The 27,899-nt window shown below is 43.8% G+C and overlaps 1 long non-coding RNA gene across 2 annotated transcripts; it reads left to right on the top strand.

The window, feature by feature from the left end:
- Window positions 1-38: 38 nt before the first annotated feature.
- On the top strand, window positions 39-27,899 carry LOC107974235 (uncharacterized). 2 transcript variants are annotated; one of them, XR_008547764.2, is made up of 6 exons: window positions 39-220; window positions 2,618-2,716; window positions 11,290-11,367; window positions 12,179-12,324; window positions 14,276-14,368; window positions 27,039-27,899. It is a non-coding gene; the product is annotated as an uncharacterized LOC107974235 (long non-coding RNA). The 2 variants fall into 2 exon arrangements; XR_008547765.2 differs by lacking the exon at window positions 27,039-27,899 and adding an exon at window positions 21,354-21,533.

Genomic DNA, 27,899 nt, shown 5'->3' on the forward strand with positions numbered 1-27,899 from the left:
ACGACACGCTGTGCGTGGGGGCGCGGAGTGCGGGGGATGTAGTTCCGGTTGGGAGGGGCGTGGCTGAGGACCGTGAAGCAATAGGGGCGAGGCCGGGTGTCTGTTCAACTCTCCCGCGTATCCTCTGTTTCTTCGGCGGCGGACAGTGTTCTGTAATGTGTCTCCCTTTGCCCGAGCTGAAGGTTTTCCTCGACGGAGTCTTTAGAATACCGTGGTAGAGGTAGACGTGGTTACAAATTGATGTCTGTTGAGACAGTCTACCCCTGTAAAGTGTTTTTGGTTACTCAGGCCCGGATGGAAATTGGAGATGGGGATTACAAAAATACATCAAATGTGGCTGTTATTGATTCCCTTTACCTTAACATTTTTGCACCGGAAACGACCAAAATTAAGTTCAACAGGAATATTAATAAAAGGAATATATAGTCGGGCTTGGTGACTCATGCCTGTAATCCCAGCACTTCAGGAGGCAGAGGTGGGCGGATCACTTGAGGTCAGGAGTCCGAGACCAGCCTGGCCAACATGGTGAAACCCCATCTCCACTAAAAACACAAAAATTAGCCGGGCATGGTGGTGCCCGCTTGTAGTCCCAGCTACTCGGGAGGCTGAGGTGGAAGAATCGCTTGAACCTGGGAGGCGGAGGTTGCAGTGAGCCGAGATCGCGCCACTGCACTCCAGCCTGGGTGATAGTGAGACTTTGTCTCAAACTAAATAATTAAAGATATGTGACCAAAGATGACTTGCTGGTCAGGAGATAATGGGGAAGTAGGAGGGAATGCTGTGGCTAGGCAGCCAGCCAGCCCAAGTCTTAGTTGCTTTGGTTGTAGAGCTGGAATAAGAGTGCTGCTTTTACCCAATCTTCCTTTTAGAGCAAGTTGGTGCTTCCTATTCTCCCATTCTAGTCTCTGAGTCTCCCCGCTAAATTTTGGGGGCCCTGGAAATTTCCCAATTTGGCAAAATGCAGAACTATATTGTTTTCTTAGGTCCTTCAGTTGGCAAGCTTTAATTAAAATGGGACAAGTGGCGAAGTAAAAGTGAATCCCAAACAAAGATTTTACGAAAGTGCCTCTCTGCCAGTCTTGACGGAGAGGTGAAAGCTGCAAGCTTTCTTACTCAGATTTGATGACCTTTTCACTTACCCAGACTTCCACCTCAGCAATTTGGTTAATTACCCCTCGACAAGCTGAATCACCTTCCCCAAATAAGTATCATTTACAAGAGCTTTTTAATTAAAGTGGATATTGAACACAGGTAAAGGTTTCTAGAAAATTAAAGGTTTCTGGTAAAACTTGAAGTGTTTCCCAGTTAACTAATTGCAAAGTAGATACAAAGAATAAAGATTTTGGCCCTTAATCTGCAACTTTGAACTCTGCTTACTCAAATTTAGAGTTTGAGATGGAATCTGGTGCCCTAATGAGCTGACACTGTACCAAAGGGTCTTTAATTTGTGCAACTCCAAACAAAATCTGTTATGCTTGAGTGCACCCATGTGCACGTATGTGTTTGAGAACACAGCTGTGTTTAAGAGAACAGTATGGTACAAAACTAGAATTGTACTGGTTGTTGCAAAATTCTCAGTACTTGGTTTTGTTGTTGTTTTTGTTGTTGTTGTTTTTGTTTGTTTTTGAGATGGAGTCTCGCTCTGTTGCCCAGGCTGGAGTGCAGTGGCTCGATCTCGGCTCACTGCAAGCTCCACCTCCTGGGTTCACGCCATTCTCCTACCTCAGCCTCCCGAGTAGCTGGGACTACAGGCACCCGCCGCCACCACGCCTGGCTAATTTTTTGTATTTTTAGTAGAGACGGGGTTTCACCATGTTAGCCAGGGTGGTCTCAAGCTCCTGACCTCGTGATCCGCCTGTCTCGGCCTCCCAAAGTGCTGGGATTACAGGCGTGAGCCACCGCGCCTGGCCTTTTTTTTTTTTTTTTTTTGAGATAGGGTCTTGCTCTGTTGCACAGGCTGGAATGCAGTGGTGCAATCATAGCTCACTACAGCCTCAAACTCCTGGGCTGAAGTGATCCTCCCGTTTTAGCCTCCTGAGTAGCTAAGACTACAGACACATGCCACCACAGTGAGCTACTTTTTTTTTAATTTGTTATAGGATCTTGCTATATTGTTGAGACTGGTCTTGAACTCCTGGTCTGAAGTGATCCTCCTGTTTCAGCCTCCCAAAGTGTTGGGGTTACAGGCATGGGTCACTGTGCACACCCAGTACTTGCTTTATAAAGTAAATTACAGGAAAACCAAGATGTTAGGATTAGCCTGGCGAGGTGCTGTATGCCTGTAGTCCCAGCTACTCAGGAGGCAGAGATAGGAGAATTGCTTGAACCCAGGAGTTAGAGGCTTTGAATAGCCACTGCACTCCAACCTGGGCAACATAGCAATACCTTGTCTCAGAAACAAACAAGCAAAAAAGATGTTGGGATCCTTGGTAGCCAGCCTCTAAGAGGACCCCCAATGATTGTCACCTCTGGTGGTCTGCATCAGCCCTTTGAATCAGGACTACTATGTTTTACCAATAGAATACAATTGAATGTGTGTGACTTCTGAGGCTAGGTCACAAAGACACTGATTGCAGCTTTCCCTCTCATTCTCTTTGATTGCTTGCCCTGGAGGAAGGCAGTCTCCACACCACTGTGCTCGAACAGCTCTATGAAGAGGCCTATGTGGAGAGGAGAAAAAGCCTCCACCAACAGCCAGCACCAACTTGCCAGCCATGTGAGTGAACTAACTTGATTGATCCTGCAGCCCTAATCAAGCATTCAGATGACTGCATCCCTGCCCAACATTTGATTGCAAGTTTTTGAGAGCTAGAAGAGGCTAGCTCTTACCCACAGACACTGATATGGGATATTATATGCTTTTTTGTTCTGATCTTTAAGAGCAGTTTTTTCTCCCTTTTTTGTTGTTTGTTTTTGTTTTTGTTTTTGAGTCGGAGTTTTGCTCTTGTTGCCCAGGCTGGAGTGCAATGGTGTGATCTCGGCTCACCACAACCTCCGCCTCCCAGGTTCAAGTAATTCTCCTGCCTCAGCCTCCCCAGTAGCTGGGATTACAGGCATGTACCACCACGCCCGGCTAATTTTGTATTTTTTAGTAGGGACAGGGTTTCTCCATGTTGAGGCTGGTCTCAAACTCCTGACCTCAGGTGATCCACCCGCCTCGGCCTCCCAAAGTGCTTGGATTGCAGGCATGAGCCACTGCGCCAGGCTGTTTTTTTTTTTTTTTGAGTCTTGCTCTGTTGCCCAGGCTGGAGTGCAGTGGTGCAATCTTGGCTCACTGCAACCTCCGCCTCCTGGATTCAAACGATTTCCTGCCTCAGCCTCCCTAGTAGCCGGGATTACAGGTGCAAACCACCACACCTGGCTAATTTTTGTATTTTTAGTAGAGATGGGGTTTCACCGTGTTGGCCAGGCTGGTCTCGAACTCTTGATCTCAGGTGATCCGCCTGCCTTGGCCTCCCAAAGTGCTGGGATTACAGGCGTGAGCCACTGTGCCCGGCCCCTAAGTGCAGTTTTTCTAAACTAAACAATGGAAGAACTAAAAAGTGTGTAATTCTATATGTAAAGAATAACATAGAATTCCTACCATACAACCGAGAGCATAGTAAACATTGAATAAATATTTGTTGAATGGACACAGAATTAAAAAAGAAACACCAATTGGAGAATTTGGAACAAATACTGATAGTTAAAGGAGAAATACCATAATATATGAAGGGCTCATACAAATCAATAGGGAAAATTAATGCCTGCCACACATGCATAGGTATAAAGTATGAACTGATGGTTCACACACACAAAGGAAATACAAATGTTTGACATTTGAAAATCTTCCATCTCACTAGTAATCAAAAAATGCAAATTAAAATGATTTTCTTTTTTGGCTACTACATTAAGGAAATATATTTATTTATTTACTTATTTTAGAGATGGGGTCTTGCTCTGTCACCCAGGCTGGAGTGCAGTGGCTATTCACAGATGTGACCACAGTGCACTGCAACCTTGAACTCCTGGTCTTAAGCAATCCTCCTACCTCAGCCTCCTGAGTAGCTGGGACTACTGGCATGCGCCACCCAGCCTTTTTTTTCTTTTAATAGACAGGAGTCTCACTATGTTGGCCAGGCTGGTCTCCAACTCCTAGCCTCAAGGGAAGTGCAAACTACTGCACCAGGCCTGGGCAACATGGTGAAACCTTGTCTCTACAAAAAAAAAAAAAAAAATTAACCAGACATGGTGGTGGTGCCTGTAGTCCCAGCTACTCAGGAGGCTGAGGTGGGAGGGGATGGCTTGAGTCCAGGAGGTAGAGGTTGCAGTGAGTCAAGATTGCGCCACTGTATTCCAGCCTGGGCGATAGAGCCAGACTTTATCTCAAAAAATTTTTCTTTTTTTCATATTTGAAAATAGAGCTAGGGTCTCACTATGTTGCCTAGACTGGTCTCAAACTCCTGGGCTCAAGTGATCCCACCGCCTTGGCCTCTCAAAGTGCTGGGATTATAGGCATGAACCACCACACCCAGCCTATTTTATTCTTTTTGATGATATTATAAATGGAATTGCTTGTTTTTTGTTTTTGAGACAGAGTCTCGCTCTGTCACCCAGGCTGGAGTGCTATGACACTATCTCAGCTCACTGCAACCTCTACCTCCCAGATTCAATCAATTCTCATGCCTCAGCCTCCTGAGTACCTGGGACTACAGGTGCGCACCACCACCCCGGCTAATTTTTGTAATTTTAGTGGAGACAGGGTTTCACTATGGGCTTGAACACCAGGGTCTTGAACTCCTGGCCTCAAGTAATCCGCCCACGTCCACCTCCCAAAGTGCTGGGATTACAGGCATTGAGCCACATCACCTGGTCACTTTCTTAATTTCCTTTTCAGAGTGTTCATTGTTAGTATGTAGAAATGCAGGTGATTTTTGAGTATTGCTTTTGTAGCCTGCAACTTGGCTGAATTTATTAGTTCTAAATTTTTTTTGGTGGATTAGTAGTAGGATCACACCAATGACTAGCCACTGCACTCCAACCTGGTCAACATAGCAAAACCCTGTCTCCTTAAAAAAAAAAATCATTAAATAATTTGAAATTACAAATACCCTACAGCATATGGAGAAATGTTATGGACATATTGTTAAGGGGAAAAATGATACAACTTGCACACTCTGACTACATCTGGGTAAAAAATATTTTGCAGGCGGGTGTGGTGGCTCATGCCTGTAATCCCAGCACTTTGGGAGGCCAAGGTAGGTGGATCACCTGAGGTTGGGAGTTCGAGACCAGCCTTACCAACATGGAGAAACCCCATCTCTACTAAAAATACAAAATTAGCCGAGCGTGGTGGCACATGCCTGTAATCCCAGCTACTCGGTAGGCTGAGGCAGGAGAATTACTTGAACCCGTGAGGCAGAATGGTGAGCTGAGATTGCACCACTGCACTCCAGCCTGGGCGACACAGCGAGATGCTGTCTCAAAAAAAAAAAAAAAAAAGTATATATATATATATATATATATATATATATATATATATACACACATTATATATATACATATTTTGCAGATGGATAAATGCTAAAGAAGGCAAGTGAAAATCGGTAATGAGATACATCTTCATTTTATCATGTTTTGGATTTTTTTTGTTTTGGTTTGGTTTTTTAATTTTTTTTTAGACAGGGTCTCACTCTATCACCAGGCTGGAGTGCAGTGGCTCAATCTCAGCTCACTGCAACCTCCACCTGCCAGGTTCAAGCGATTCTGCTGCCTCAGCCTCCCAAGTAGCTGGGACTACAGGCGTGCGCCACCACACCCAGCTAATTTTTTGTATTTTTAGTAGAGGCAGGGTTTCACCATGTGGTCCAGGATGGTCTGATCTCCTGACCTCGTGATCCGCCCATCTTGGCCTCCCAAAGTGCTGGGATTACAGGCATGAGCCACCGCGCCAGGCCAGTTTTTTTTTTTAAACTTTAAAGTTTGGGACTACATGTGAAGGTTTGTTACATAGGAAACAGATGTTACAGAGGTTTATTGTACATATTATTTAATCACCCAGGTTTTTTTGTTTGTTTGGTTTTTGGTTTTTTTTTTTGAGATGGAGTCTCACTCTGTCACACAGGCTGGAGTGCAGTGGTGCGATCTTGGCTTACTGCAACCTATGCTTCCTGGGTTCAAGTGATTCTCCTGCCTTAGCCAACCAGGTAGCTGGGATTACAGGTGTGCGCCACCATGCCCGGCTAATTTTTTTGTATTTTTAGTAGAGACAGGGTTTCACCAGGCTGGTCTCGAACTCCTGACCTCAGGTGATCCGCCTGCCTCAGCCTCCCAAAATGCTGGGATTACAGGCGTGAGCCACCACGCCTGGCTCATCACCCAGGTATTAAGTCTGGTACCCAATAGTTATCTTTTCTGATCCTTTCCCTCCTCCCACCCTCCCCTTGGAATTTTAAAAATATTTCAGTTGCTGAACTATAGTTGGAACTTAGCATATTAAGAATTATTGTGTTTTTAATAGTAATATTCTAAGGTATTGGTTATCATTCTTAAAATTAATCCCGTCTGTTCCAAAGAGTATATGAGACTGATGTTTTATCTCAGACCTAAAGGATTTTTGTTGTTGTTGTTTAGAGATGGAATCTTATTATGTTGTTCAGGCTGGACTCAAACTCCTGACCTCAGGTTATCTGCTCATCTTGGCCTCCCAAAGTGCCGGGACTACAGGCATGAGCCACTGCACCCGGCCACAAGATTTTATACATTCATTTTTTTGCTGTATAGTAATAGACAATATTGTTTATCAACCTTTTAGAAAGTAATAAAATTAAACTAAACCAGTAATAGAATAATTTTCAAGCTTTTTTATAATAGAAATTGAAGGGCCAGGCGCGGTGGCTCACGCCTGTAATCCCAGCACTTTGGGAGGCCGAGGCGGGCAGATCACAAGGTCAAGAGAGGGAGACCATCCTGGCCAACATGGTGAAACTCGTCTCTACTGAAAATACAAAAATTAGCTAGGTGTGGTGACGGGCATCTATAGTCCCAGCTACTCGGGAGGCTGAAGCAAGAGAATCGCTTGGACCCAGGAGGCGGAGGTTGCAGTGAGCAGAGATCACACCACTGCACTCCAGCCTGGTGACAGAGTGAGATTCCATCTCAAAAAAAAAAAAAGAAAGATAACATAATCTTTAAATTTTTGCCTTTTATAGCCATATCCCTAATTTCCTTATTTTATTTTATTTTTTATTTTTATATAAGAGAGACAGGGCCTCACTATGTTGCCCAGACTGGTCTCGAATTCGTAGGCTCAAGCAATCCTCCCTCCTCAGCCCCACAAAATGCTGGGATTACAGGCATAAACCACCTTGCCCAGCTCCAGATCCCTAATTTCTACCTCTTTTATTTAAACTAAATCTTATTGCTCAGACTTTCCCTCCATTGCACATTAATGGACCTGAACCTAAACAGTGGTTTGTAGACCACTGAACAAGCTTGGAAACAGTCATCAACTCAGTGGTGATAAGCACCCCAATCACCCTGATTATGGTCTCTGAAGATGATTTCCCACTGAACTCCTTGCAAGCTTAGGGAAGGAAATGTTCCACATGGGCCCAAAACATTTTGTTATACCATGAAGCTATCAAAGCTATCAAGATCATGTTAAAAGGACATAAGGTCCAACTTGAAGCGTCTCACATTGACCAATGATATGTCAATTTGAGAATCAAAAAGCAGAATAACTTTTGGCCAGGCTTGGTGGCTCACGCCTGTAATCTCAACACTTTGGGAGGCTGAGGCAGAAGAATTGCTTCAGTCCAGAAGTTCAAGACTAGCCTGGGCAACATAGTGAGACTCCATCTCTACCAAAGAATACAAAAATTAGCCAGGTGTGATGGTGTGCTCCTGTAGTCCCAGCACTTTCGAAGGCTGAGGTGGGAGTATTGCTTGAACCCAGGAGTTGAAGGCTGCAGTGAGCTATTTTTTTTTTTTTTTTTTGAGACGGGGTTTTGCTCTTTGTTGCCCAGGCTGGAGTGCAATGGCGCAATCTCGGCTCACCGCAGCCTCCGCCTCCTGGGTTCAAGTGATTCTTCTGCCTCAGCCTCCCTAGTAGCTGGGATTACAGGCATGCGCCACCATGCCCAGCTAATTTTGTATTTTTAGTGGAGACGGGGTTTCTCCATGTTGGTCAGGCTGGTCTCGAACTCCCGACCTCAGGTCATCTGCCCGCCTCGGCCTCCCAAAGTGCTGGGATTACAGGCACAAGCCACTGCGCCCGGCCTGCAGTGAGCTATTATCACACCACTGCACTCCAGCTTGGGCGACAGAGTGAGGCCCTGTTTAAAAAAAAAAAAAAAAAAAAGACGAGATTTTTCAGGTTTAAAAAAAAAAAGCAGACAAAATAATTTTTTTGGATTGCAACATATCTTATATATTAAACTCTGTGTGTTCCTAATATTAAAACATTTCAAAAACTTTTTTGGTTGCCTTTGTGAGGGACCAGGGAACAAACCCATTCTGAAATTTAAATACATGTAAACAATCAAGTATTTGTCCTGACTTTCCTGTATTAACTACACCCCAGAATAAATAGTTGGTAAAGGAAAGTAATTCCAGCTTAAAAATAAAGAAGAAATGACAGGGTTTGAATGTCATCATTTTGCAACCCCTAATGAAATAATGGATCTAGACAATGGTTATCAATGACTGCAAACCACTTACATAAAAAGCTGATGGGGGCTGGGCGCAGTGGCTCACGCCTGTAATCCCAGCACTTTGGGAGGCCGAGGTGGGTGGATCACTTGAGGTCAGGTGTTCGAGACCAGCCTAAGCAACCTGGTGAAACCCCATCTCCACTAAAAATACAAAAATTAGCCGGGTGTGGTGGCACATGCCTGTAGTCCCAGTTACTCGGGAGGCAGAAGCAGGAGAATCGCTTGAATCCAGGAGGTGGAGGTTTCAGTGAGCCAAGATCGCACCACTGCACTCCAGACTAGGTGATGGAGTGAGACTCTGGAGGGGTTTTTTGTTGTTGTTGTTGTTGTTTTTTTCTGAGACTTCATCTCAAAAAAAAAAAAGACATATCTTACACCAGGCATGGTGTCATCCACCTGTAGTCCAAGCTACTTGGGAGGGTGATGTGGGAGGATGGCTTGAGCACAGGAGTTTGAGACCAACCTGGACTACATAGCAAGATCCCCATCTCTAAAAAAATAAATAAAAATTTAAAAACAACATCTTACTTTTCTTGTATATTTTGTGTGCATTATTGTTTTCCTCATTTTTAGTTTGTTTTATTTGGGACAGTCTTGCTCTGTCACCCGGGCTGGAGTGCAGTGGCGCAATCATATCTCACTATAACCTTGAACTCCTGGGCTCAAATGATCCTCCTGCCTCAGCTTTCCAAGTAGCTAGGACTACAGGCATGTGCCACTATGCCCAGCTAACTAAAAAAAAATTTTGTAGGGATGAGGTCTCACTGTGTTGCTCAGACTAGTCTTGAACTCTTGGTCTCAAGTGATTCTCCTACCTCAGCTTCCCAAAGTGCTGGGATTACTGGCATAAGCCACTACATCCAGCCCTATTTCTAGTAGTTTTATTTACATATATTATAATTTTTAAACACTCAGTAACCTTAGTGAAACTGCCTTTGCAAAGATTATGACAGAGAAGTCTAACATGGTTGACTCCATCTTGTTGCTATCCTTGCTGGCTATCTTTGCTCATTCCTGTGCAAAAGCCAAGCTACCCATGGTAGGAATTTAGTTTATAGTTTAACATGGATGTCCAGATCTCTATCACTCAGGATTACATAAAGCTGTACCCTCAGGCAACATGGCCCTAACTGGGCCACAGGAACCCCTTGTCAGGTTGCTGGTTTGGCTGGCTGCTTGGCAGGAACCATGGAGGGGGAGCACCAGGAGTGTGGAGCCCGCCTGGTGGCACTACTGTCGCGGCAGTTTCAGTGGGCCTCCAGTCTCCTCAGGTGCCAACTGGTTCTTTGGCTCTGGGTGAAGAGGGTGCCTGCTTCTTTTGTGGGCACCCTGGGCATATCAAGAGGCGCTGCTATGGATGTCAGCCATGGCTGCAGTTGAATCTTGGTGAGGCTTGTCCACCTGGACCTTTAGAGTGGCTGTGGAGCTGCCCTGGGGAAATTCTGCGGACATTTCTTGTACTCGGAGCTGGTCCTTTGGGAGAGCTGGAGGTTGCTGTTGCTGATGAGACTGTGCAGTTTTAGAGGTGGCTGACAACCACTGTTTGTGGCAGATGGTCATTGCCACAGGGGGCTGCTCCTTTCCTTGTGCATTTGTTTAAGAAGAGCGCTCTTTATGGCAGGTGTGCTATGAAGGCACTGTGCAGCCTAGTGTCGTGGCATTTCCCTCTTTTGGGGGACTTGGGATTCAGTATAAAGTCCTTGATTTTTAAAGGCCTGGATGTTCTGCCTTCCAACTTTGACTATTTTTCACATATTTGGATAGTTGGGCCCTAAAAGCTGCAAGTACTTAATTGGCCCTGTTCCTTAATGGGCTCTGTCTGGAGCTCAGTGGTCCAGTTGGAGAAACAGGCTAAATTAAAAGCTATTTATCTAAATGAAGTTGGTCTCCTTGTAGAGTCCTGTGGTAAATTTCTGTGATTTGTGTTGCCTTGGTGTCCTTTCTTAGTCTTCCACTAGCACAGCCAGACTCCTTCTTGAAGACACTTGGATTCTTTCTCTCTCTCTGCTTTGAGATGTGGATTGTGGCTGGGCATGATGGCTCATGCCTATAAATCCAGCATTTTGGGGGGCTGAGGTAGAAGGATCGCTTGAGGCCAGGAATTCAAGACCAGACTGGGCAACAGAGTGAGACCTTGTCTTTACAAAATAATAATAATAATAAAAAGAAGAGATGTGGATTGCTATTCTGATATCTCTGGGGCTCATTGAGGACTTGGGCTATGTGGGACAAGTGAACTTTGACTTGTTATATTTGCAGGGGCATAGTTTGAATCCAACTGTCCTTTTGGACTAGTGAGTTTTGCCAGTCTCATGGCTAGAATTTTGAAATCAAGGCTGTAGAGTCTTCGTTTGCATCTGTTTGTATCCTTTTTTTTTTCCCCTCATGCAGGACACAACTGTCTGTATCTTTATGTGTATATCTGTTTGTATATTGTCTATGGTACCAAATGAGCTTATAAATAAAGAAGTGCTCATAAATTAAGCAAATAAGCCCAAATGCTTTTCAAGTGTGATTTTAGCAATCTTTGGTAAATAAACATTGTTTTGTATTCTCTTTATTTTAAAAACATTTTTATTTATTTACTTTTTTATAGATATGAACTCTCGCTATGTTGCCTCGGCTGGTCTCAAACTCCTGGGCTCAAGTGATCCTCCCACTTCGGCCTCCCAAAGTCAGTAAATATAGTTTTTAAATTGTTGGTAAAATAAAATAAAAACATATTCAAATTTTAATTCAGGTATTTTTTGCCTGGCTCTATTGTTTAGGTAGGTTTATGCTGTCACTGCTAGATGTTTTAATGCCATAAAACTGTTGCTTCTATGATATTTTTGATACTTGCTTATGAAGACATGAAAGTGTGGTTTTTGTTAAAGGGAAGATAATTTTGTATGATTTAGAGGTGGGTTTTTTGTTTGTTTGTTTTTTGTTTTTTTTGGGTTTTGTTTGCGATGGAGTCTCACTCTGTCACCCAGGCTGGAGTGCAGTGGTGTGATCTTGGCTCACTGCAACCTCTGCCTCCCACGTTCAAGCAATTCTCCTGCCTCAGCCTCCCAAGTAACTGGGGTTACAGGCGCATGCCACCATGCCCAGTTAATTTTTGTATTTTTATTAGAGACAGGGTTTTACCATGTTGGTCAGGCTGGTCTCTAACTCCTGACCTCAAGTGATCCACCAGCCTCAGCCTCCCAAAGAGCTAGGATTACAGGTGTGAGCCACTGTGCCCAGCCAGTTTAGAGGTTTTTAAAAGTTGTTTTAAAATTGAAAGAAAATATGATAAGACTAAATAGATCTAAAAGTTGGGGAAAGACAAAAATGGTCAAAAATTTGTAAGAGGGTATAAATAAACCAACTGCTAAAAAATTTTTGAGGAAGTTGAGGAAATATGAACACTGACCAGGTATTTACTGGTGTTAAAGAAAGATTGTTTTTGAAAAAGTTGATAGCTTTGTGACTTTTTAACTTCTTTTTTTTTTTTTTCTCAGATGGCGTCTTGCTCTGTCACCCAGGCTGGGGTGCAGTGGTGTGATCTCAGCTCACTGCAACCTCTGCCTCCTGGGTTCAAGCAATTCTTCTGCCTCAGCCTCCCGAAGAGCTGTGATTACAGACGTGTGCCACAATACCCGGCTAAGTTTTGTATTTTTATTATTATTTTATTTATGTGTTTATTTATTTATTTTGAGATGGAGTCTTGCTCTGTCGCCCAGGGTGGAGTGCAGTGGTGCGATCTCTGCTCGCTGCAGCCTCTGCCCCCCAGGCGATTCTCCTGCCTCAGCCTCCCGAGTAGCTGGGATTACAGGTGCCCGCCACCATACCCGGCTAATTTTTGTATTTTTAGTAAAGACAGGGTTTTGCCATGTTGGCCAGGCTGGTCTCGAACTCCTGACCTCAAGTGATCTGCCTGCCTTGGCCTCCCAAGGCAGGGAGCCTGCTGGGATTACAGGCATGAGCCACCACGCCCAGTCAAAATGTTTTAAATGTTTCTATACCACCATCTGTGTCAAAGATCAAATGGTCTCTCTGCAGCTGGAACAACAAAAACTCAAATGGTCCACACAGTGGTTCATACCTATAAGTCACCAAACCTAAACTAAGTTGTTATCTGACCTTCTGGAAATGAGAAGAGATAGATAACTGCCAGTTTCCCAAACAGGCCAGTTTAAATCTTCCTGTAAGCATAATAAGGAAGTTCCCTCTGATTTAATCCTTACACACGAAAAAGTAGCCTTAAATAACTTGATATTAACTCATCAGTTTTATTTTTATTTTTATTTTTATTTTTGAGACAATGTCTTGCTCTGTCACCCAGGCTAGAGTGCAGTGGCGCAATCTCGGCTCACTGCAATCTCCGCCTCCCAGGTTCACGCCATTCTCCTGCCTCAGCCTCCCGAGTAGCTGGGACTACAGGTGCCTGCCACCACACCCGGCTAATTTTTGTATTCTTAGTAGAGATGGGGTTTCACCATGTTAGCCAGGATGGTCTTGATCTCCTGACCTTGTGATCCACCCCCCTCAGCCTCCCAAAGTGCTGGGATTACAGGTGTGAGCCACCGCGCCCGGCCACTCATCAGTTATTTTTCTATCATTTTGTCTTTCTGTCCCCACTTTACAAGAAAAGTGACTTTGAAAGGACTAATAACATTATTCGTTTTTTGCTTCTGCTTTCTTCAGCCCTTCTCTGTCTGTAAAGCCAGCTTCTTTTGCACAGCTCACTGCAACACTTATTTTTATTTGTATTTTTATTTTTTGAGACAATGTCTCACTCTGTCACCTGGGCTGGAGAGTGGAGAGTACTAATGCAGTCTTGGCCCACTGCACCTTCACCCTCCTCAACTCAAGCAATCTTCCTGCCTCAACTTCCCTGGCAGCCAGGACTACAGGCTTGCACCACTATACCCAGCTAATTTTTAAATTTTTTTTTTTTTAGAGACAGGGTCTTGCTATGTGGGCCAGACTGGTCTCGAACTCCTGGCCTCAAGGGATCCTTCTTCCTTGGCCTGCCAAAGTGCTGGGATAGAATAAGTGTGCCGGGGCCACCATGCCCAGGCCACCACACCTGGCCCACTTATTCTATTTTATGGAATGAAGTGTTACCCAATTCTGGCTTTTTTTGAGACAGGGTCTTGCACCGTTGCTCAGGCTGGAATGCAGTGGCACGATCTTGGAACACTCCAACCTCCACCTCCAAGGCTCAAGCCATCTTCCCACCTCAGCCTCCCGAGTAGCTGGGGCCACAGGCGTGTGCCACCACATCCAGCTAATTTTTGTATTTTTTGTAGAGATGGGGTTTTGCCATGTTGCCCAGGCTGGTTTGGTCTCAAACTCCTGGTCTCAAGCCATCCACCCACCTTGGTCTCCCAAAGTGCTGGGATTACAGATGTGAACCAACATGTCCAGCCTTTTTTTTTTTTTTTTGAGACAAATTCTGGCTCTGTCACCCAGACTGGAGTGCAGTGGTGCCATCTTGGCTCACTGCAACCTCCAACTCCGAGGCTCAAGCAATTCTCTCACCCCAGCCTCCTGAGTAGCTAGGACCACAGGTGCTCACCACCATGCCTGGTTAACTTTTGTGTTTTTTGTAGAGATGGGGTTTTGCCATGTTTCCTATGCTGGTCTGGAACTCATGAACTCAACAGATTGTCCCACCTCAGCCTCTCAAAGTGCTGGGATTACAGGTATGAGCCACCACACTCAGCCTGCCCAATTCTAGAACTGCAATAAAGTCAGTTGAGATCTTTGCATTTGTTGTAATTTGTCCTTTGACCGGGATGATACAGGAACTTGAATACAAGACTTTCCTAGTTTACTACAAGTTTATTTTTCAATGCTAACTCAGTAGTCACTGGACTGGGTCTGTAATTAAGGGTCCCAGAGGTTTGATAGTATTCTAAAACAATGTACCATGTGTATTCATTTGAACCTAACTGCAAAAATCCTAAAGGGCTTGATGAGACAGATTATTCCTTCCCCAGTCTTGCAGAGTTGGAGCTAACTGTGCAAATGTTTTGTTGCCTAGTGGAGAGGATAGCTGCATTTTCTCCACTTATCCAATTTGCCCTCTATGATTAATAATGGACTAGAAGGGAAGTCAGTGTGTATCTCATCTTACTACCAGACATATGGACTAGTCCAGTGGCTGAACCAGAGGGACCTACTTAGGGGAAAATGTTCAGATTAAAATTAATGATTAAGGAAAGAAAGGTGAAATTGTTGCTGAAGGGAAAGTCAATAAATGTGTTGTATAAAAGGAAAAAACTAACAATTTTGGTGAGGCATAAAGAGAGGCTTAGAACAAGAGAATAGTCTTAGCTTGGACTCAGATGTTTCTTGGGGAGAAGAACTCTAGCAAAACAACTTCTTTTGAAGAGCCAAGAAGTAAGCTGAATGAAAACAGCAAAAATTATCAGGAGTAGTCTATATTTTCAAGATGAATGAAAAAAGGGGAGCTCCAACTATGACTATAGAAAATGCTAATGTGGGTATGTCTTTTGGTTTTTGTTTCACAGGACATTATTGCTAGAGGAGAATTTGACTAAGGAAGATATAGACTTGGTTAATGATAGGTTATGATTCCTTTTTTTTTTTTTTTTTTTTTTTGAGATGGAGTCTTGTTGTCTCCCAGGCTGCTGGAGTGCAATGGTGCAATCTCGGCTCACTGCAACCTCTGCCTCCTGGATTCAAGCGATTCTCCTGCCTCAGCCTCCCAAGTAGCTGGAATTACAGGTGCCCACCACCAAGCCTGGCTAATTTTTGTATTTTTGGTAGAGATGGGGTTTTTCAATTTTGGCCATGCTGGTCTAGAACTCCTGACCTCAGGTGATCCACCCGCCTCCGCCTCCCAAAGTGCTGGGATTACAGGTGTGAGGCACTGTGCCCAGCCAGATATTAATATTAACTAAATATATTCTTTTTTTTTTTTTTCGAGATGGAGTTTCACTCTCGTTACCCAGGCTGGAGTGCAATGGCACAATCTTCGCTCACCGCAACCTTTGCCTCCTGGGTTCCAGCGATTCTCCTGCCTCAGTCTCCCGAGTAGCTGGGATTACAGGCATGTGCCACCACACCCGGCTAATTTTTTTGTATTTTTAGTAGAGACAGGGTTTCACCATGTTATCCAGGATGGTCTCAATCTCCTGACCTCGTGACCTGCCCGCCTCAGCCTCCCAAAGTGCTGGGATTATAGGCGTGAGCCACTGCGCCCAGCAATATTAACTAAAAATATTCTAAGACAATACAGGCATGCAGTTAGATTATCATCAGTGCCCTGTTTAAAAGATTAAAAAAAGTCTGGGCTAATGCCTATAGTCCCAGCACTTTGGGAGGCTGAGGCAGGAGGATCACTTGAGCCCAGGAGTTTGAGATCAACCTGGGCAACATTGTGTCTATTATTTTTTTTTTTAAAGGAAAACAAAAAAAAAGGTAAAATATATTAAGGATAGAATATTACCTAATTTAGGGGGAAATGGAGAAAAACTAATAAGCAGAATATTTTGACTTCAGAACCCCACTACTTAAGAGGGAAGTCAGAACTGGCTGTTGCAATTCCAATTCCAACCATCCTCAACACATAGCAGTTTACTTGACATTAAAATACTTGGCTACACTTTCAGTTGCTATGATATCAGGATGTAGTTGGCCAAGAGTGTGGTCAGATTCCAAAAAATGATGTTATGATAGTCAAACATACAATATAGTTTAAACATAATCTAGAGTCTCCTCTAACTCCAAGCTAAGAGCATCATGGTTCATATCTAAACTGAGAGTGTGAGAAAATGTAAAGAAAGGTGTTCATGGATAAATTGGTATGTTTTGTGAAATGTTTTGTAGCATCCAACATGAATTGAAATGGGAAGAAGTTGGAAACAGAAACCTACCAAGAAATCATTTTTAGTTCTTGAGTATTAATTAACTAGGGCCAGAGCAAAAGTTTTGAGAGAGCATAAGATCAGTTGAATCCAGCAGATAAGAAGGAAAGAGATGATATTTGGCAATATTTTGAAAACATAGTATATAAGCAGTCTTACCTTAAAATTATAGAAAACAATATATTAATATTTGTATTTGGACTGGACAAAATCTATGACTAAAATTTCTAGGCAGAATGATCTATAATGGGTGGAGGCCTGCTTTTCCTACTGGAAGACTGACTACTTACAAACATAATTTAAGACCAGATACCATTTTCGATGATTAAATCATAGAACTACTGAGTAATATAAGGCCAAGGACAGAAACTGTGGTTATTTAGTGATTGAATAAACATGACATAGAAACAGAACACACAGTACTTGGCTTTGATAAGTAGTTCTCCACCCAAATACTGAAAATCATAAGCAATGACTGCCATTAAATTATGGATGACTCTGCCCGCCAGTTGTTTGCAAGCAGAGTAAATAGACCATCAGGGACAGGGTAAAGTGAAACTTAATAGTCATTAGCCAGCAATAGTTGAGCAATTTTTTTTTTTTTTTGAGATGGAGTCTTGCTCTGTCACCCAGAATGGAGTGCAGTGGCGCAATCTTAGCTCACTGCAACCTCCACCTCCCAGGTTTAAGTGATTCTCCTGCCTCAGCCTCCCGAGTAGCTGGGATTACAGGTGTCTGCCACCATACCCGGCTAATTTTTTTTGTACTTTTAGTATAGAGGGGGTTTCACCATGTTGGCCAAGCTGGTCTCGAACTCCTGACCTCAAGTGATCCACTCGCCTTGGCCTCCCAAAGTGCTGGGATTACAGGCGTGAGCCACTGCACCTGGCCTTTTTTTTTTTTTTTTTTTTTGAGACAGAGTCTCACTCTGTCACCCAGGCTGAAGCATGATCTCGGCTCACTACAACCTTCCCCTCCCGGGTTCAAGTGATTCTTGTGCCTCAGCTTCCTGTGTAGCTGGGATTACAGTGCACACCAACACGCCCAGCTAATTTTTTGTATTTTTAGTAGAGATGGGGTTTCGTCGTGTTGCCCAGGCTGGTCTCAAACTCCTGAGCTCAGGCAATCCGCCCGCTTCAGCCTCCCAAAGTGCTAGGATTACAGGCGTAAGCCACTGCCCCAGGCCATCTTGAGCAATTTTGATGTGCCAGGTCTTGTGCTATGCGTTGGGCATAGTATATAATTTTCCCAATAATGCTGTAGGTCAGCAGTCCCCAACCTTTTTGGCATCAGGGACTGGTTTTGTGTAAGACAGTTTTTCCACCGGCTGGGGTGGGGGTAACAGGGGGAGGGGGATGGTTTCAGGATGAAACTGTCAACTATAAATCATCAGGCATTAGATTTTCATAAGGAGCACGCAACCTAGATCCCTCACATGCACGGTTCACAATAGGGTTCGTGTTCCTACGAGAATCTAATGCTGCCGCTGATCTGACAGGAGGTGGAACTCAGGCAGTAATGCCACTCAAGACAGGGTTTCACCATGTTGGCCAGGCTGGTCTCAAACTCCTGACCTCAAGGGATCCACCCGTCTTGGCCTCCCAAAGTGCTGGAATTACAGGCGTAAGCCACCGCACCCGGCCAGCAAAATTTTATTGGAAACTCAAACAACTATTGCCTGGGCTCTTGGAATTCTCACTATTCTGAGGTAAAGCTACAAGCCATGTGTTTGATTTGGATACATCTGGGATTTTCAAGTTCTGGGATTTTTTTTTTTTTCACCCTAAGTTGATTAACAAAGATGGACTAATAGAAGTCAACCTCAGGTTCTCTCTTTAAACCGAGATCAAAACCTAAACAGCCAGTTCTCTGCTGCCTCGTTCTGGTTTCCTTTAATTGTCAAGAATTAAAAGGTGTAGAAGGCATTTCTTCAGAGAGAGAAGGGGAGAGGGAGAGAGAGAGGAAATGAAAGTCAAGCTACTGTGAAACCTTAAGTTCCATGAAGTTAAAAAAAAAAGTCCCTAACCAAATAGTCTAGTTCTCTATCACTCAGAATCTCAATCACTTTGTAAGTCTCACCCAGGTAAGTGTCCAGACATGACCATGGAGAGAAGAATAAGCAGGAATTTGTCTGCTTCTGCTTTCTGCTAGTACTTTTTTTTTTTCAAGACGGAGTCTCGCTGTGTCACCCAGGCTGGAGTGCAGTAAACTGATCTCAGCTCACTGCAAGCTCCACCTCCCGGGTTCACGCCATTCTCCTGCCTCAGCCTCCCGAGTAGCTGGGACTGCAGGCGCCTGCCACCACACTCAGCTAATTTTTTGTATTTTCGGTAGAGACGGGGTTTCACCGTGTTAGCCAGGATGGTCTCAATCTCCTGACCTCGTGATCCACCCACCTCAGCCTCCCAAAGTGCTGGGATTACAGGCGTGAGCCACCGCGCCCGGCCGCTAGACAGTACTTTCAAAACAATTTTTGCATTTCCATGGTAACTCCAAATCCCTCATCCTTGTCTTACTCCATTATGGGTCCTGATACACATCCAGTAACCTTCCTGAAAGGTATGGTTGAGAGAAAGAAATAGGATGAGTGAGAAGATTGGAAAGGGGAGGCAATGCAGACCTAGAAAACCACTGAGTAATTATAAATTAACATTTTCAACATATGACATAGGGCAATGACATGGAAAACAGTTCCCATATATTATATTGTATGGAGGAAATTTGCTTCTACTTCGCTTTCTTCTCATGCCTTTTTTCCTTTATCACCTTTTACAGCTTTTTTTTTTTTTTTTTAGACGGAGTCTTGCTCTGTCGCCCATGCTGTAGTGCAGTGGCGCGATCTCGGCTCACTGCAAGCTCCACCTCTCAGGTTCACGCCATTCTGCTGCCTCATCCTCCCAAGTAGCTGGGACAACAGGTGCCCACCACCATGCCCGGCTAATTTTTTTGTATTTTTAGTAGAGACAGGGTTTCACCATGTTAGCCAGGATGGTCTCAATCTCCTAACCTCGTGATCCACCCACCTTGGCCTCTCGAAGTGCTGGGATTATAGGCGTGAGCCAACACTCCCGGCCTACAGCTTTTTTTGTTTCTTTTTATTGGATTTACATTTTTTCAATATGTTCTTTGTCTCACTGGTCCTCCTTTTCATTTTTCTTTCCACTGCTTCTTACATTGTAGATATTTATATTTAAAAATTTGCCACACTGCACTTTTTGTTCTGTGTCTTGAATAAAAATTGGGCAAGAGGAGAAGTTTAAGATATAAGAAATTTGTGTTAGGTTCATTTTCTGCCTCTGTAGAGAAATAGTGCCTTCTAGTGTTTGCAACAATCTGTGGGGTTTTCTTTTTGTTTTGTTTTATTTTGTTTGTTTTTGTTTTTTTGTTTTTTCCAGACGGAGTTTTGCTCTTGTCGCCCAGGCTGGAGTTCAGTGGTGCTATCTCGGCTCACCTCAACCTCTGCCCCCGGGTTCAAGCAATTCTCCTGCCTCAGCCTCCCTAGTAGCTGGGATTACAGGTGCCTGCCACCACGCCCATCTAATTTTTGTATTTTTAGTAGTAGAGACGGGGTTTCACCATGTTGGCCAGGCTGGTCTCGAACTCCTGACCTTATGTGATCTGCCCACCTCAGCCTCCCAAAGTGCTAGGATTACAGGCATGAGCCAGCCACCATACCAGGCTATTGCAATAACATTTGTATTTGCACCATTTCAGTTCATCTGAAAAGTAAAATAATATTTTTTAGAAAAAAAGTTTTATGCTTTTTGAAGTTCTCCTGCCATATTTATTAAATATATGCATACCATTATTATCTCCATTTTAGAGATAAAAAGCTAGAATCATAAAACATTTATTTAGGGGCTGGGCACAGTATCTCACTTCTGTAATCCCAGCATTTTGGGAGGCCAAGGCAGGAAGATCACTTGAGCTCAGGATTTCGAGACCAGCCTGGGCAACATAGGGAGATACTATCTCTACAAAAACATTAAAACATCAGCTGAGTGTGGTGGCACACACAGTCTCAGCTGCTCAGGAGGCTAAGGTGGGAAGATTGCTTGAACCCAGGAGTTTGAGGCTATAATGAGCCATGATCGTGCCACCACACTCCAGCCTGGGCAACAGAGAGAGACCGTGTCTTAATCAAAAAACAAATTTATTTATTAGTGAGTTGATGATAGCACTTAAACCAAACATATGAAAGGGTTTAAAAAATGTGGCCGGGCACAGTGGCTCACGCCTGTAATCCCAGCACTTTGGGAGGCCAAGGCAGGCGGATCACCTGAGGTCAAGAGTTCGAGACCACCCTGGCCAACATGGAGAAACCCCATTTCTACTAAAAATACAAAAATTAGACAGGCATGTTGGTGTGTGCCTGTAATCCCAGCAACTTGGGAGGCTGAGGCACGAGAATCGCTGGAACCTGGGAGACGGAGGTTGCAGTGAGCCGGGATCGCACTACTGCGCTCCAGCCTGAGAGACAGAGCAAGACTCTGTCTCATTAAAAAAAAAAAAAAAAATGTGTTTCATGTAAAACATTCCCCACTCAGCTGCCATCAGTCATCAAATGGTGAGAAGACAGATCACAAAAATATGATTCATAATAATGCCAAACCCACGAAGATGATGCCACAGAAAGAGAATTGCAAAAGCTGATTGTTGGAGGACAGTTGCATGAACAAGAAATGTTATGGGAGGGTTGCTCAAACTCTAATCTCTCAAGGTAACCCTTTTAGGAGTGATTGAAGATATGTCTTTTTTGGTTCTGCTGCTCCTGAGTCACCTTTATTTTTCCTAGAACTGTCATGTTTCTCTGGAAAAGAACCACGCTCTCAGAGAAGCAGACATATTCCTTAAGAGATTTACCAGATGTGAGAATTTAGTTGTAGCCCTGTATTTCCCAGCTTCCTGTGGGTTTGTATAAGCATTCCCTGAAATGGATTCTCACTTGTTGACTATCATGAAAATGTGAGAAGAGGTATGTATATGTTTATATCCATAATATTAGGCAGGGTTCTCCAGAGAAAAACAACTAATAGGGTGTGTATATACATGTATATATATGCATACAGATATATAAAGAGATTTATTATAAGGAATTGGTTCATGTGATTGTGGAGGGTGACAAGTTTCATGATCTGCAGGATGAGGTGGCAAGCTGAAGAGCTGATGGTGTAGTTCCAGTCAGAGTCTGAAGGCCTGGGAACCAGGACAGCAATGTTTCAGTTTGAATCTAAAGGGAAGAAAAATTATCTTGTATTTGAGATAGTTTTTTTGGTGAATTTTTTTGTTCTGTTCAGGCCTTCAACTGATTGGATGAGACCCACCCACATTAGGGAAGGCAATCTGCTTTACTCAGCCTGCAGATTCAAATATTAATTTCATGTGTGTGTGTGTGTGTTTGTGACGGAGTCTTGCTCTGTCGCCCAGGCTAGAGTACAGTGGCACGATCTCGGCTCACTGCAACCTCTACCTCCCCAGTTCAAGTGATTCTCCTGCCTCAACCTCCCGAGTAGCTGTGATTACAGGCGCCCACTACCGCACCCGGCTAATTTTTGTATTTTTAGTAGAGACAGGGTTTCACCATGTTGGCCAGGCTGGTCTGGAACTCCTCACCCCGTGATCCACCCGCTTGGCCTCCCAAAGTGCTGGAATTACAGGCGTGAGCCACCACACCCAGCCTGTTTTTTTTTGTTTTTTGTTTGTTTGTTTGTTTTTTAAGAGACAGAGTCTTGCTCTGTCACCCAGGCCAGAGTGGTGCAGTCGTATGATCCTTGCTCACTGCAGCTTTGAACTCCTGGGCTGAAGCCATCCTCTGCTTCAGCCTCCTAAATAGCTGGGACTACAGCCCGTGCCACCATGTCCAGCTAATTTTTTTTTAGGGAGACAGGATCTTGCTGTGTTGCCCAGGCTGGTCTCAAACTCCTGGTCTTAAGTGATCCTCTCACCTCAGCCACCCAAGGCACTGGGATTACAGGCATAACCCACCTCACCCAGCCCTCAAATGTGCCTAGAAACACTTTCACAGACACACTGAGAATGTTTTACCAAATATCTGGGCACCCCATGGCATAATCAACTTGATACATAAGATTAACCATAGCCAGGCATGGTAGATCATGCCTGTATTCCCAGGACTTTGGGAGGCCGAGGTGGGCAGATCACCTGAGGTCAGGAGTTCAAAACCAGCCTGGCCAACAGGGCAAAACCTCATCTCTACTAAAAATACAAAAATTAGCCGGGTGTGGTGACATGCATCTGTAGTCCCAGCTACTCGGGAGGCTGAGGCAGGAGAATCATTTGAACCTGGGAGGTGGAGGCTGCAGTGAACTGAAAATACAGGAAAATAAAAAATTTTTTTAAAAAAGCAGCAGCAGCTTGTCATTCCATAATTAGGAGAAGGAGAAAACCATCTTTGAAATTTTGCTGTGTTTGGGCTGGGCACGGTGGTTGGTTCAGCCTTGTAATCCCTGCATTTCGGGAGACCAACCTGGGAGGATTGCTTGGGCCCAGGAGTTTGAGACCAGCCTGGGCAATGTCGTGAGACCTCATCTCTCTCTCTCTATATATATTTTTTGAGATGGAGTCTGGCTCTGTTGCCCAGGCTAGAGTGCAGTGGTGTGATCTCAGCTCACTGCAATCTCCACCTCCCAGGTTCAAGCGATTCTCCTGCCTCAGCCTCCAAGTAGCTGGGACTATAGGCGCCCACCAGCACACCCGGCTAATTTTTGTATTTTTAGTAGAGACGGGGTTTCACCATATTGGCCAGGCTGGTCTCGAACTCCTGACCTTGTGATCCCTCCGCCTCGGCCTCCCAAAGTGCTGGGATTACAGGCATGAGCCACCACGCCCGGCCTATAATTTTTTTTTTTTTTTTTTTTTTTTTGAGATGGGAGTCTCGCTCAGCCACCCAGCCTGGAGTGTGGTGGCAGGATCCCGGCTTACTGCAACCACTGTCTCCCATGTTCAAGCGATTCTCCTGTCTCAACTTCCTGAGTAGCTGGGATTACAGGCACCTGCCATCATGCCCAGCTAATTTTTTTTGTATTTTAATAGAGACAGGGTTTCACCGTGTCGGCCAGGCTGGTCTTGAACTCCTGACCTCAGCTAATCCGCCCACCTCGGCCTCCCAAAGTGCTAAGATTACAGGTGTGAGCCACTGCACCCGGTCAATTTTTTTTTTTTAATTAGCCGGGCCTGGTGCCCAGAAGGTCAAGGCTTCACTGAGCTATGATCATTCCACTGCGCTTCAGCCGAGGTGAAAGAGTGAAACCCTGTCTCAAAAAGAAATTTTGCTGCGTTTGCCTTATACTTCTGACCATGGTGGAACAATTGATAGTGGATAGCTCTCCCACTGAAATCAACTGTAAAACTGGACAAAACATATGTAGCAACTATATTCAGGCAGACTAAAGTAAACAGGAGAAGACTGCAATTTCTGAGAGAAAGGAAACTCATGAGGTGAGCCCCATGATTGATCAGCTGTCTGCCTGGGGACAACTCCCTGACTATAATGCAGAGGGCTTGATTCTGAGCAGAGCATAGCGGTCCTGCTGACTGAGGTGGTAGATACGAGAGTCTGGGACCACTGAGCTAAGTGAAATCTCTGGGGCAAGGCATTAGAGAGGAACCAAGCTATGCAGAAAAGTCTTTATCTATCAACACAGAAAAAGCGTTTGACAAAATTTCTTTTTTTTTTTTCATTTTTTTCCCCACACTACATAGATGCTTTTTTTTTTTTTTTTTTTTTTTGAGAGAGTCTCGCTGTGTCACCCGTGCTGGAGTGCAGTGGCATGATCTTGGCTCACTGCAACCTCCGCCTTCCAGGTTCAAGTGATTCTCCTGCCTAAGCCTCCTGAGTAGCTGGGACTACAGGCGCCCGCCACCACGCCCGGCTAATTTTTTTTTTTTTTTTTTGTACTTTTAGTAGAGATGGGGTTTCAGCACGTTGGTCAGTCTGGTCTTGAACTCCTGACCTCAAGCCTCAAGTGATCCACCTGCCTCGGCCTCCCAAAGGGCTTGGATTACAGGCGTGAGCCACTGCACCTGGCCTTTTTTGTTTTGTTTTGTTTTGTTTAGAGAAAGAGATGGAGTCTTAGTATGTTACCCCCAGGTTGGTCTAGAACCCCTGGGCTCAAGCAGTCCTCCCACCTCAGCCTCCCAAAGTGTCGGGCGTACAGGCGTGAGCCACCACATCCGGCCCAACATTCAACAGAATTTAATAACCATTCATGACATAAATTATCAGGGAACTAGGAATAGATGAGAACTTCCTTTGAAGTTTAAGTAGAAACATGTACAAAAATTACAACTAGTATATTTAATGGTAAAATAGTGAATGCTTTCTCCTCGAGACTGGGAATAAAGCTAAGATAACCACATTTACTACTTCCATTATATTGTATCAGAGGTCTTATCAAATATAGCAAGGCAAAAATAAAGATATAGAAATTCAAAAGTCCTGGAATTTGAAGACCCCAAGAACCAGGAGCTCCAATGTCTAAGCATGGGAGAAGATGAATGTCCCAGCTCAAAAAGAGAGAGAGTGAATTTGCCCTTATTCCACGTGTGTGTGTGTGCGCGTGTGCGCGCGCATGACGGAGTCTCACTCTGTCACCCAAGCTGGAGTGCAATGGCGCAATCTCGGCTCCCTGCAACCTTTGCCTCCTGGATTCAAGCAATTCTCCTGTCTCAGCCTACTGAGTAGCAGGGACTACAGGTGTGCATCACCACACCCAGTTAATTTTTGTATTTTTAGTAGAGATAGGGTTTCACCATGTTGGTCAGCCTGGTCTCGAACTCCTGACCTCAAGTGATCCACCTGCCTCAGCCTCCCAAAGTGCTGGGATTACAGGCGTAAGCCACCGCGCCTGGCCTCTTCTTCCACCTTTTTATTCTATTTGGGTTCCCAATGAATTGAATGATGCCCACCCACATTTATGAGGGCAGACCCTCTTTACTCAGTCAACTGATACAAATGCTGGTCTCTTCCAGAAACACCCTCACAGACACATCCAGAAATAATGTTTTACCAGCTATCTGGGCATCCCTTAGTCCACCCAAGTTGACCCCAAATTAACTATCACACCATCTTACCAGCTCCCTTTCCCACATCCAAACAATCACTGAATCCTGTTAATGTAACTTCTAAGTCAGCTTAAGTTTTGGCATTCTCTCTTTTTCAGTACCAATTCTTAGATCACTGCCTAGACTAATAAAATAATCTCTTAATTGGTGGTTCTGCCTAGAGTCAGCTCTTCACAAATCATCCTGTGTGTTGTTGCCAGGGTGTTCTTTCTGAGATCTTTCTCTAACTATGTCATTTCCCCATTTAAAACCCTCTGCAGGACAGGACAAAGTTCAAATTCCTTTACATCTGAATCCCATTCTCCACCTTATGCATTGCACTGGAACATTGTAAATCTCTTTGTTTCCTGCACACATCATGCTCTTGTACATGGTGTTCTGCTGCCTGGAATGTCCTTTCCACCTTGACTTCTTGCTGCATACCTATTCATCCTTTCAAATCTGGTGCCTGCAACCACTTGCTGGTGTTCTGTGACACTTTCTTGAACCTCACAGTGAGAATATCCTCCTCTGCACTATTTCACGACCTTGCACATAGTTCATTTGTTTCATACATCACACACTGTTGTGTTACGTATTGACATGGCTGTCTTCACAACTAGGCTCTGAGCACCTTAAAGGCTGGGACTGACGCCAGTCACAATCTAATGCAAAGGACAGTGCTGTTATGGAAATGTTTATTGAACTGAACTGAAAATCCTGCCACATAAAGAGAGCTTAGGAAGGACAGAGAAGAGATGGAATGCTGAAAATGCCAAGCATAAACTTTGCAGTGGCTGAATTGTAAGAAATTCACCCAAAGAGTAAGCTCTGAGTCACCTCTTTTGAGGTTCAAAATCACACAAATGAAGCAACTGAACATAGAATTTAACCACTTACTTTGAAGAGGGTTTCTTGCTAGCCATTCAGGAAAATACAAAATGATGCAAATATCTTTTTAAAATAAAGAATATATAGAAATTCAAATCAAGTATTAAAATGTAAGGCTAGTTCACCTCCTCAGAGAGAATGAATAACTTGGAAGAGGAAAAAATGGTCTAAAAATTTCTATTAGTGTAGTATCTCTTCTTTTTCCTGCATTATCATTTTGTATTTTCTAAGAGATAGAACTCACTTTCTGTTCCTACCATTTTATAAGGCCTCTATTTTAGCAGTAAATTGGTTGAATTACTGCCTGAAACTCTACATTTTAGATGAAATATTATAAATAGGATATTTTGTGAATTGCAGTTACTTGTTACATAAAGGAACAGCTATAAAAACGCATTGAAATAGGTAAGACATTTTGAAAAGCAAGATTTTGTATTAAACTGTCTGTGATGCATTGTAATAGGTTAGTCCAAAAATACTAACTTGGTTTTCTTTTCTTTTTTTTTTTCTTTTTTCTTTTTTTTAGCTCAAAGCACCTGTCATAAAAATATTAACTTGTAATAAAAGTGTTTAGTAACACTAATATGTGATGGCAGTTTCAGGAAAGTCAATGTTCTGAGCAAGAAGAACAAGGAACAGAAGGTATAATGATAACAGATGAGAGAGGAAAAAGCAGACTCAATCAACTCCTACTTTTCCATCATTTTTCCGTTACAGAGAATTATCCTCAAATTAGAAGGAGTAGGACCTACATGGTAAAGAAAAAATTTACGTGCAAGGCAGATGAGGAAGTAGGAGAGCATCCAGCCCCTTCACACAACTTCATTCTCTGTCTTACCGAAAGAATGTGAAATGTGGTGGTAGCTTTACTGGGGACAGGAGAGGTGCCAGAAGTTTGAAGATGGACTAATCTCCTTGTTTTCTAAAAGAAGAACCTATAAGTCTCTGAGCACATTTTTCTTTGGCAAAATTCTGGAATGGATAATTAGACAAATGGTTTGTGAATCTTTAGAAAAGTGGCAAAAACAAGGCACAGCATAAATTCACTAAAAAATAAGTGGACCTAAACTAAGCATTCTTTCTTCCTGATAGGAATCCTACTTTCCTTGGTCTGACACCTGCAGGGTCAAGTATGGGCCTTGGAGTCAGCTGAGGCTGAATTCCAATTCCAGTTCCACCACTCCAAAAGTGACACTTGGACACCAAATTCTCTGAGACCCTCCTGTAATGCAAATTTAGTGGAGCTACTTTGGGGTTAGCTCTCTCTCCCCCAGGGCCTTCCTTGAGACCAGTTTCACACATGGTCTCATTACAAAACAGTAACAACAAAAACCCCAACTTTGGAGGCATTAATAAATAATGGGGATTATATTATACATAACAAAGC

This window comes from Pan troglodytes, chromosome 3 (genome assembly GCF_028858775.2).
Source record: "Pan troglodytes isolate AG18354 chromosome 3, NHGRI_mPanTro3-v2.0_pri, whole genome shotgun sequence".
NCBI lineage: Eukaryota > Metazoa > Chordata > Mammalia > Primates > Hominidae > Pan > Pan troglodytes.